This window comes from Coregonus clupeaformis, chromosome 25 (genome assembly GCF_020615455.1).
Source record: "Coregonus clupeaformis isolate EN_2021a chromosome 25, ASM2061545v1, whole genome shotgun sequence".
Taxonomy (NCBI): domain Eukaryota; kingdom Metazoa; phylum Chordata; class Actinopteri; order Salmoniformes; family Salmonidae; genus Coregonus; species Coregonus clupeaformis.
In genome coordinates, this window is record NC_059216.1 from 26,976,261 (window position 1) to 26,986,609 (window position 10,349).

Here is a 10,349-nt window from a genome sequence, read left to right on the forward strand (position 1 = left end):
TTGTGTGCTTAGGGTCGTTGTCCTGTTGGAAGGTGAACCTCTGCCCCACTCTGAGGTCCTGAGCGCTCTGGAGCAGGTTTTCATCAAGGATCTCTCTATACTTTGCTCCGTTCATCTTTCCCTCGATCCTGACTAGTCTCCCAGTCACTGCAGCTGAAAAACATCCCCACAGCATGATGCTGCCATCCCCATTCTTCACCGTAGGGATGGTGCCAAGTTTCTTCCAGACGTGACACTTAGCATTCAGGCCAAAAAGTTCAAACTTGGTTTCATCAGATCAGAGAATCGTGTTCCTCATGGTCTGAAAGTCTTTTGGTGCCTTTTGGCAAACTCCAAGCAGACTGTCATGTGCCTTTTACTGAGGAGTGGCTTCCGTCTGGCCACTCTACCATAAAAGCCTGATTGGTGGAGTGCTGCAGAGATGGTTGTCCTTCTGGAAGGTTCTCCCATCTCCACAGAGGAACTCTGGAGCTCTGTCAGAGTGACCATCGGGTTCTTGGTCACCTCCCTGACCAAGGCCTTTCTCCCCCAATTGCTCAGTTTGGCCGGGCGGCCAGCTCTAGGAAGAGTCTTGGTGGTTCCAAACTTCTTCCATTTAAGAATGATGGAGTCCACTGTGTTCTTGGGGACCTTCAATGTAGCATTCTTTTTTTGGTACCCTTCCCCAGACCTGTACCTCAACACAATCCTGTCTCTGAGCTCTACGGACAATTACTTTGACCTCATGGCTTGGTTTTTGCTCTGACATGCACTGTCAACTGTGGGACCTTATATAGACAGGTGTGTGCCTTTCCAAATCATGTCCAATGAATTGCATTTACCACAGGTGGACTCCAATGAAGTTGTAGAATCATCTCAAGGATGATCAATGGAAACAGGATGCACCTGAGCTCAATTTCGAGTCTCATAGCAAAGGGTCTGAATACTTATGTAAATAAGGTATTTCTGTTTTCACATGTGCAAAAATGTCTAAAAACCTGTTTTGGCTTTGTCATTATGGGGTATTGTGTGTAGATTGGTGAGGATTTTTATTTATTTAATCCATTTTTGAATAAGGCTGTAACGTAACAAAATGTGGAAAAAGTCAAGGGGTCTGAATACTTTCCGAATGCACTGTAGAGATCAGCATCCGTATGTCCTCATTTAAGCATAAGAGTGGGTTGCATAAAAGTTATGACTCCCAAGAAGCTTATTTCTGTTCCACAGTAGTTTTCATTTGAAATGTCCCTCAGATTAATAGGCTTACAGTGGCTTTATGTTGGAAAATGTCAGCAGCAAATGCAGACCTCACTGAACAAACAAGAGGCATTTCCATGTTTCATCAGTCTGGAGGTGTACTTACTTACCGTATCGTAGAGCATTATTAGGTTTTATGTCTCTCTGGCTTTTGAAAAGATAAATGTGATGCTGTCGCGTCTCACTGCCAGACTCTCATTATGAACAAATGCTAATGTTTCAACTAATATCCCAGGTCTCACAAGGTGGAGAGGCACTTGAATTAAGAGATTTAAAAAAGAAGTGCATGTACCATGGTATAAAGATACATAGCCGCGGGAGTAGGGCTGCTGAGGGTGTGTCAGGGGTGCTGAAGGTGGGTGTGGTGCAGGAATCAAGCGCAGGACGCAGAAGCTAAGTCCAAAAGACTTTAGTGAATTATTCACATAGTACACGAGAACAATAAGCCCGGAGGCGAAATAAAGGCGCACACAGGCTGTTATATCTAGCCTAGTTGTAAAAGAACGGACATCTGCACAGTTTCACATTGAACATCACTCTGTCGTTTAATGACATGTGCCACGCATTCTGACAACCCATTCATCCGTAACGCAGCACACTGTCGTAAACCATAACAACGTACAGTACGACGTACAGCACGTCGTACCATACATAACATTTCCCCCCCCTTTCCAAAACCAGGGACTGGTACCATATATAAAATGTCCATAGGGCAAAAACCTAGAGTGATACCTGTAAGAAATAAACATTAACCCTTAAACGGATGGACTCTCCAAACTAGCCAGTTCAGTCCATTAACCTGGAGGTTGACTAAGACACCTAACGGAGCCTAAGAATGAAAAGAGGTTAAGTAGTCCCCCCAGATAAGCAGGGCGAGTTCGTGCCCGCATAGGCCTTTCTTCCACCGTCACCGCTTGTGGCTCTGGCCCTTGGGGAACCCACAGAGGCTGGGGCTCAGGTGGTAGTGGTGGAGGAGGTCCATCCGGTGGCGTCTCTGGCCTGCATGTCTGTTTTGTGTGCCTTCGTGTTCCTTGAGGGGCAGGGACTTTTCTGAGGCGGCTGGCGTGCCAGCGTGATCCATTGCTCATCATGAATGTGGCGGGCCCCAGTTGTCGACTGACCTGCAAGGGGTCCGACCAGAATGAGGCCATTTTGTTGCACCGCTGAGGCCGTCGGGCTCGGACCCAGTCTGACACTTGAATGATCGACTTCTTCACCCTGTGTGCCTTGTCAAAACGCTGTTTCATTGCTCTTTGGTGCCCGGTCACTGCCTGCTGTTCTTGGGTGCGCCTAGTCGCCGGTTCTGCTACTCTCTGTGTTCTGAGTCTGTCCAGTGGCAGTTCCATCTCACGACCTAGCATGAGGGATGCCGGGAGACCTGTGTTGTTGTGTGTTTGCTTGCTCTGTAGTGCATTAGCGTTTGATTCAAAGCAGTTTGGAACGTGCACCCCTGGACCAGGTGCGCTCTGATGCCGTTCTTCAGCGTTTGGTTGAAGCGTTCCACCCCTCCGTTAGCTTGTGGGTTGTAGTAGGCCGTGCGGATGTGTTTGATTCCCTTGTTGCTGAGATATGAGGAGAACTCGGCAGAGGTTAGCTGGGGCCCATTGTCCGTGGTAAGGGTGAGGGGTAGGCCCCACCTTGTGAACAGGCTGTCTAGGATGTCCACGATGGCCTGTGCTGTGACAGTTCCGACAGGAACCACTTCTGGCCACTTAGAGTGGAGGTCATACACCACCACCAGGAAGCGCTGATGGTGAGGGACTGCGTGTCCATGGATCTCGCCACAGATGTCCAGTTGGATGTGCTCCCAGGGGTGGGACGGCCATGCGAGAGGCTGCAGGGGGGTGGGGCGGACTGTCCTGTTTTCCCACTGAGGAGGCATGCAGCACAATCCCTGACCAGGGCTTCAATGTCGTGGTCGATGCCTGGCCACCACACAAGGTCTCGACATCGCTGTTTGACCTTGACTATGCCCAAGTGACCCTCGTGCGCCATGGATAGAACACGCGCACGCAGGCCACTCGGGACCACAGTGCAAAACCCTCGAGAGACACAGACTTCTTCCCAGCAAGAAAGTTCGGTGCTTCACTCTGGCGAAAGTCGCCAGCTCTTCCGGCACATGTGCTGGCCATCCAGTGCGTATGTAGGTGCGCAGGGTAGACAGTGTGGGATCCTGTTCCGATGCTTGCTTCAGCTCCTCCAGTGAGACGACTGACTGAAGAGGAGCGTAGAGCATTTGTACAAGCTCTGTTTCGTTGTCGTCTGGCAAGACGGTTGGAGTAGGAGCGTCAAAGGAGCGTGAGAGGAGGTCTGCCACCACGTTATCCCTCCCCGGAGTGAACTTCAGCTGATAGTCATACTGTCTGAGGCGGTCGGCCCATCTGTGCAGCCGAAGTGGCTTGTGGCCAGTTCCTGATGCTGACAGTAGCGTTGTGAGGGACTGGTGGTCGGTTCGGAGTGTGAACAGACGGCCATATAGGTAGAGGTGCCACCTTTCGCACGCCCAGACACAGGCCAGTGCTTCTCGTTCGCCCACAGAGTACCGTTGTTCTGTGGGGCTCAGGGCCCTTGAGGCGAAGGCGACGGGCCTCTCAATGCCATTCTGCAGCTGTGAGAGGACAGCTCCTAGTGCTCCAGCTGAGGCGTCACATGTGACAATGGTGTGGCAGACGGGGTCAAAGTGAGCCAAGACTGGGGCTGTGGTGAGCTGGCTCTTCAGTGAGCGGACCGCGTCTGAGCAGGCTGCCGTCCAGGCCCATGGCTCATCCTTCTTGAGGAGCTGGCGAAGGGGCGCTGTGGTCTGAGAGTAGTGGGGCAGAAACCGGAGGTAGTGAGCTGTCATGCCCAAGAATGAGGCCACCTGAGAGGCTGAGGTCGGTTCCGGGATCCGGTGGACGGCTTCAATGTTCGACATGAGTGGGGCAATGCCTTTGGCCGACAGGCGGAAGCCCACAAACTCGACGGCTGGAGCTGCAAAGGTGCACTTTCCACCGTTCAGGGTCAGGTTGTTCCGCAGTAGAGCACTGAATACTCTGTGGAGTCGATAATCATGGATGTGGAGGTCAGGGCCGTGGACCACGATGTCATCCAGATAGACCGCCACCCCAGGTATTCCAGCGAGGATGGTGCTCATCACCTTCTGGAAGCAGCTGGGGGGCGGAGCTAAGTCCAAAAGGCATGCGTGTATATCTGAACACGCCAGCGTGTGTGACAAAGGCCGTGAGGTCTCTGCTAGCTGCATGGAGGGGTACCTGAAGATAACCCTGACGAAGGTCAAGCTTCGTGAAGATCGTGGAGCCATGGAATTGTGCGGTCAGCTCCTCAGCTGTAGGCAAGGGGTACTTATCCGGGACAACGGCCTTGTTCACAGCACGGAGATCCACACAGGTCTGGATTCCACCGGACTTTTGGTTGCAATGACCAAGTTTGAAATCCAGGGGGCAGCGTTGACTGGCTCAATGATGCCTGCATCCAACTGTGACTGGAGATCTTTTGTGACATCATCACGCAGTGCAAAGGGAATGCGCCGCAGGGGCTGCATGACTGGGGTCACTTCCGGATTCACTAGGGGCCTGTGAGTAAAGGCTGTGAGGCAGCCCAGTCCATCAAACAGAGTCGGCCAGTTCTGTTGCCATGTGCAGGTAACCTGGTAGATAGCTGACCCACTGTCATCTCTCAGTGTGAATCCCAAGCCTGTGAAGAGGTCGAGGCCCAGGAGGTTGGCACCCCGCTTTGCAACATGAAATGTGAATGATGGCAGATGTTTGGTGCCGTAGTGTACTGGGACCTGGAGGGTGCCTACAATGTCTATCTTAGATCTACCGTACCCACACAGGGCAGTGGAGGGCTGTTGGAGTGGTAGGTGACTGAAAAACTTGTAGTAAGTGGCAAGGTTGAGCAACGACACCGCAGCGCCAGTATCCAGCAGCAAAGGCAAACCCACCTCACCCAGCTGCACAGTGCATGTCCTGAATGACACATGGTTGGTGGAGACGGTTCGGATTTCCGTGTGTTCATGTTGAGAGTGAGATGAAACGAAGGGCCTGTTCTGGGTGGAGCTAGTAGCAGGGGCAGAACGACACACTTTCGCAAAGTGATTGTATTTTGAACAGTTCTTGCATATTTTCCCACGGGCTGGGCAGTTTGAAGCCCTTGAATTGTGAGAGCTAGCCCCACAGTTGCCACAGCTAGTTCTGTTTGTTTGTCTGTGTGCCTGCTGCACGGGCATGTCGGTGTCTGTGTCCATGCAGCTATCGACGCGGGAGGGCGTGCGCAGCGCGTGATCGTTGTAGTGCGCCTGCTCGGGCTGAAGCTGCTGTGTGAGAATGGCTGGGGGCCGAGTGTATGCTGCAGAGCTGTCTGTTAGCATAGAAGAGCATTCCAACGCCGCTTCAACCTGGAGTGCTATTTTAATAGCTCCATCTAGTTGTAAATTATCCGATTCCAAAAGCAGTTTCTCCCTTGTCTTTTCACATAACGTCCCCTCTATCAACTGATCCCTGATGATCTCGTCCTGAAGTGTCCCGTAGTTACAAGAGCTAGCCAAATCCCTCAGATTAGCCACGTAGCTTTGAATGGACTCACCCGGCCGTTGGTGTCTCTTCCGTAGCCGGTAGCGTCGGAGGAGCACTCGCTCTTTCCCGGCGAAGTGGTTCCGTAAGAGGCTGACTGCAGCAGTGAATGTAGGAGCCGATCCAAGCGCTCTGAAAATCCTCTGTCCCTCTGTACCAAGGCAGTGACGGAGCAGTGCTGTCCTCCGCTTGTCGGAGATTGTAGAAAAGTCCATAGCTTCTAAATAAGTGTTAAAACTATCAAGCCAGTTATTCCACGGGACTGGAGGTTCGCCAGGCACGGCGAGGAATGGTGCTGGCGGTGGTAAACTGAATTCAGCCATCTTCGTCGCCAATGTTATATCTAGCCTAGTTGTAAAAGAACGGACATCTGCACAGTTTCACATTGAACATCACTCTGTCGTTTAATGACATGTGCCACGCATTCTGACAACCCATTCATCCGTAACGCAGCACACTGTCGTAAACCATAACAACGTACAGTACGACGTACAGCACGTCGTACCATACATAACACAGGCGTCAAACAAAAGGCGCACTAACATGTGCGAAAACCTCTCCAAACAACGGAGGGAAGATACGTAGCTCAGAACACCAAACAGTAGAGCAATCACATACAACACCATACACACACAACGAGAACTAAATAGGACACTAATGAGGACTAACTAGACACAGGTGTACAACATCAAGACAAAACCAAACGAACATGAAACATAGATCGGTGGCAGCTAGTACTCCGGGGACGACGACCGCCGAAACTTGCCCGAACAAGGAGGAGGAGCAGCCTCGGCCGAAACCGTGACAGGGTGCTGCAGCACCCCCTGATAATTCGAACATTTACTAAATAACAAAAAATTAAAAATTAAAATGTTTCACCAAATTAGTGAACTAGGCCTTTATTACTCCTTTAGGAACGGGAAAAATACTTATTGGCTGCGTTTACACAGGAAGCCCAATTCTGATCTTTTGTCCAGTTATCGGCAAAATATCTGATCTGGTTGGTCAAAAGACCAATAATTGGGCAATAGATCAGAATTGGGCTGTGGATACTTTGTCTCAAATTTCTACCCACAAAAGGACGAAATCTGCGGACAACAGGTAGAGTAAGTTCAAATGAAATGTTATTCATCATTCGCAATAGACAGGGGACGTACAGTATGCATACAGTATCAGTCAAAGGTTTGGACACACCTACTCATTCAAGGGTTTTTCTTTATTTTTACTATATTCTACATTGTAGAATAATAGTGAAGACATCAAAACTATTAAATAACACACATGGAATCATGTAGTAACCAAACAAGTGTTAAACAAATCAAAATATATTTTATATTTGAGATTCTTCAAAATAGCCACCCTTTGCCTTGATGACAGCTTTGCACACTCTTGGCATTCTCTCAACCAGCTTCACCTGGAATACTTTTCCAGCAGTCTTGAAAGAGTTCACACATATGCTGAGTACTTGTTGGTTGCTTTTCCTTCACTCTGCAGTCCAACTCATCCCAAACCATCTCAATTGGGTTGAGGTCGGGTGATTGTGGAGGCCAGGTCATCTGATGCAGCACTCCATCACTCTCCTTCTTGGGCAAATAGCCCTTACACAGCCTGGAGGTGTGTTGGGTCATTGTCCTGTTGAAAAACAAATGATAGTCCCACTAAGCCCAAACTACATGGGATGGCGTATCGCTGCAGAATCCTGTGATAGCCATGCTGGTTAAGTGTGCCTTGAATTCTAAATAAATCCCCTACAGTGTCACCAGCAAAGCACCCCCACACCATCACATATATATATACATTCAGTGCATTCTGAAAGTATTTAGACCCCTTCCCTTTTTCCACATTTTGTTACGTTACAGCCTTATTCTAAAATAGATTTTTTTTAAATAATGATTTCATCAATCACACACAATACCCCATAATGACAAAGTGAAACAGGTTTACATTTTTTTGTTGCAAATGTATAAAAAAAATAAATAAATATGGAAATACCTTATTTACATAAGTATTCCGAACCTTTGCTATGAGACTAAAAATTTAGCTCAGGTGCATCCTGTTTCCATTGATCATCCTTGAGATGTTTCTACAACTTCATTGGAGTCCACCTGTGGTAAATGCAATTGATTGGACATGATTTGGAAAGGCACACATCTGTCTATATAAGGTCCCACAGTTGACAGTGCATGTCAGAGCAAAAACCAAGCCATGAGATCGAAGGAATTGTCTGTAAAGCTCCGAGACAGGATTGTGTCGAGGCACAAATCTGGGGAAGTTTACCAAAAAATGTCTGCAGCATTGAAGGTCCCCAAGAAAACAGTGGCCTCCATCATTCTTAAATGGAAGAGGTTTGGAACCACCAAGACTCTTCCTAGAGCTGGCCGCCCAGCCAAACAGAGCAATCGGGGAGAAGGGCCTTGGTCAGGGAGGTGACCAAGAACCCGATGGTCACTCTGACAGAGCTCCAGAGTTCCTATGTGGAGATGGGAGAACTTTCCAGAAGGACAACCATCTCTGCAGCACTCCACCAATCAGGCCTTTGTGGTAGAGTGGCCAGACGGAAGCCACACCTCAGCAAAAGGCACATGACAGCCCACTTGGAGTTTGCCAAAAGGCACCTAAAGGACTCTCAGACCATGAGAAACAAGATTCTCTAGTCTGATGAAACCAAGATTGAACTCTTTGGCCTGAATTCCAAGCGTCACGTCTGGAGGAAACTTGGCACCATCCCTACGGTGAAGAATGGGGATGGCAGCATCATGCTGTGGAGATGTTTTTCAGCAGCAGGGACTGGGAGACTAGTCAGGATCGAGGGAAAGATGAATGGAGCAAAGTACAGAGAGATCCTTAATGAAAACCTGCTCCAGAGTGCTCAGGACCTCAGACTGGGGTGAAGGTTCACCTTCCAACAGGACAACGACCCTAAGCACACAGCCAAGACAACGCAGGATTGACTTCGGGACAAGTCCCTGAATGTCCTTGAGTGGCCCAGCCAGAACCTGGACTTGATCCTGATCGAACATCTCTGGAGAGACCTAAAAATAGCTGTGCAGCGACGCTCCCCATCCAACCTGACAGAGCTTGAGAGGATCTGCAGAGAAGAATGGGAGAATCTCCCCAAATACAGGTGTGCCAAGCTTGTAGCATCATACCCAAGAAGACTTGAGGCTGTAATCGCTGCCAAAGGTGCTTCAACAAAGTACTGAGTAAAGGGTCTGAATTATGTAAATGTGATTTCTGTATTTGTTTTAAATATAGATTTTTGAAAATGTTTAAACTGTTTTTTTCTTTGTCATTATTGGGTTTTGTGTGTAGATTGATGAGGGGAAAAAACTATTATATCAATTTTAGAATAAAGTTGTAATGTAACAAAATATATATATATAATTTGTAAACAGTAGACTTCAAGGAATACTTACAAAAAGGTAACTTTTTATTTAATACACCACTTTGAAAGTGAGAATATAAAATTTTTACTGCGATTTCTGATGACTTTTCATCATTGTTGTGATCATCAAGATAAAAGCAAAGACCATATGGTTTAAATGTGTTCCCCAAGCCAATACAAACATGTAACGCTATTTTGGGGCCATGTCGACCCAACACAAGGGAAGCCATGACCCAAAACGTAAAAAGCAGGCAAATGCATTTTCACAATTGAACTATAGGGGGCGCTACAGGCCGACCCGAGGCTTTGCTGAAATAGCACTATATCAGGTTCTGTTGAGAGTGTGCCAATTTTCACGCTTCTATACCAAATCGAACAATATGGTCGTTTTTGGGATCTCTACTCACTATATTGGCAACCAGATTCCATTCTGCAATCTTCAGTTTGCTCAATTTTTCTATTTTCATTGGAAAAAAAATGGAATGTGATATAATGCTTTCTTCATTGACATGTATACAGTTGAAATTTGGCCTTAGAAACAATGACCAAAAAAATACGTATTTTCAACGTCTGTAAAATACCTCTTCTGTAGAAGATGTCTTCTCAATGTCCGGAAAATACGTTTTTCTATGTCCAGAAAAAAACTAATTTTCAACGTCCGGAAAATATGTATTTTCAACTTAAATTCAGAACCGAAAATGTACCTATTTTCAACATCTGGAAGAGTTGTCTAAAAAACATATTTTCTCCTTAATTTTGCTCACTGGGAGGTCTCCACCATTTGCAGGACTTTGACTAGATGGGATACAGATTTAGTCAGATTTGACTTTTCGTAGCAGGTTAGGAGAACTTACCCAGCAGGTTAGGAGAGTTAACGTAACAGGTTAAGATAATTAGGTTAAGGTTAGGAAAAGGGTTGGGTTAGCTAAAATGCTAAACAAATCTACCTTTGACCTCAATTTGACAAAGGCTGTATCCCTTCTAGCCAAGACCCATTTGTAGCGGATGATAGGCTTCATGAGCCGATTGAATGTACTTACAATGTTTAAAGGCCTGGTTGGATGTGTTGGAATTGGTTTGAAATGCAAATGAATCTCCATGAAGATTAACTTATTGATAGCTTTGTATGTCCTGGCCACAGTGTCTTCACCATTGAT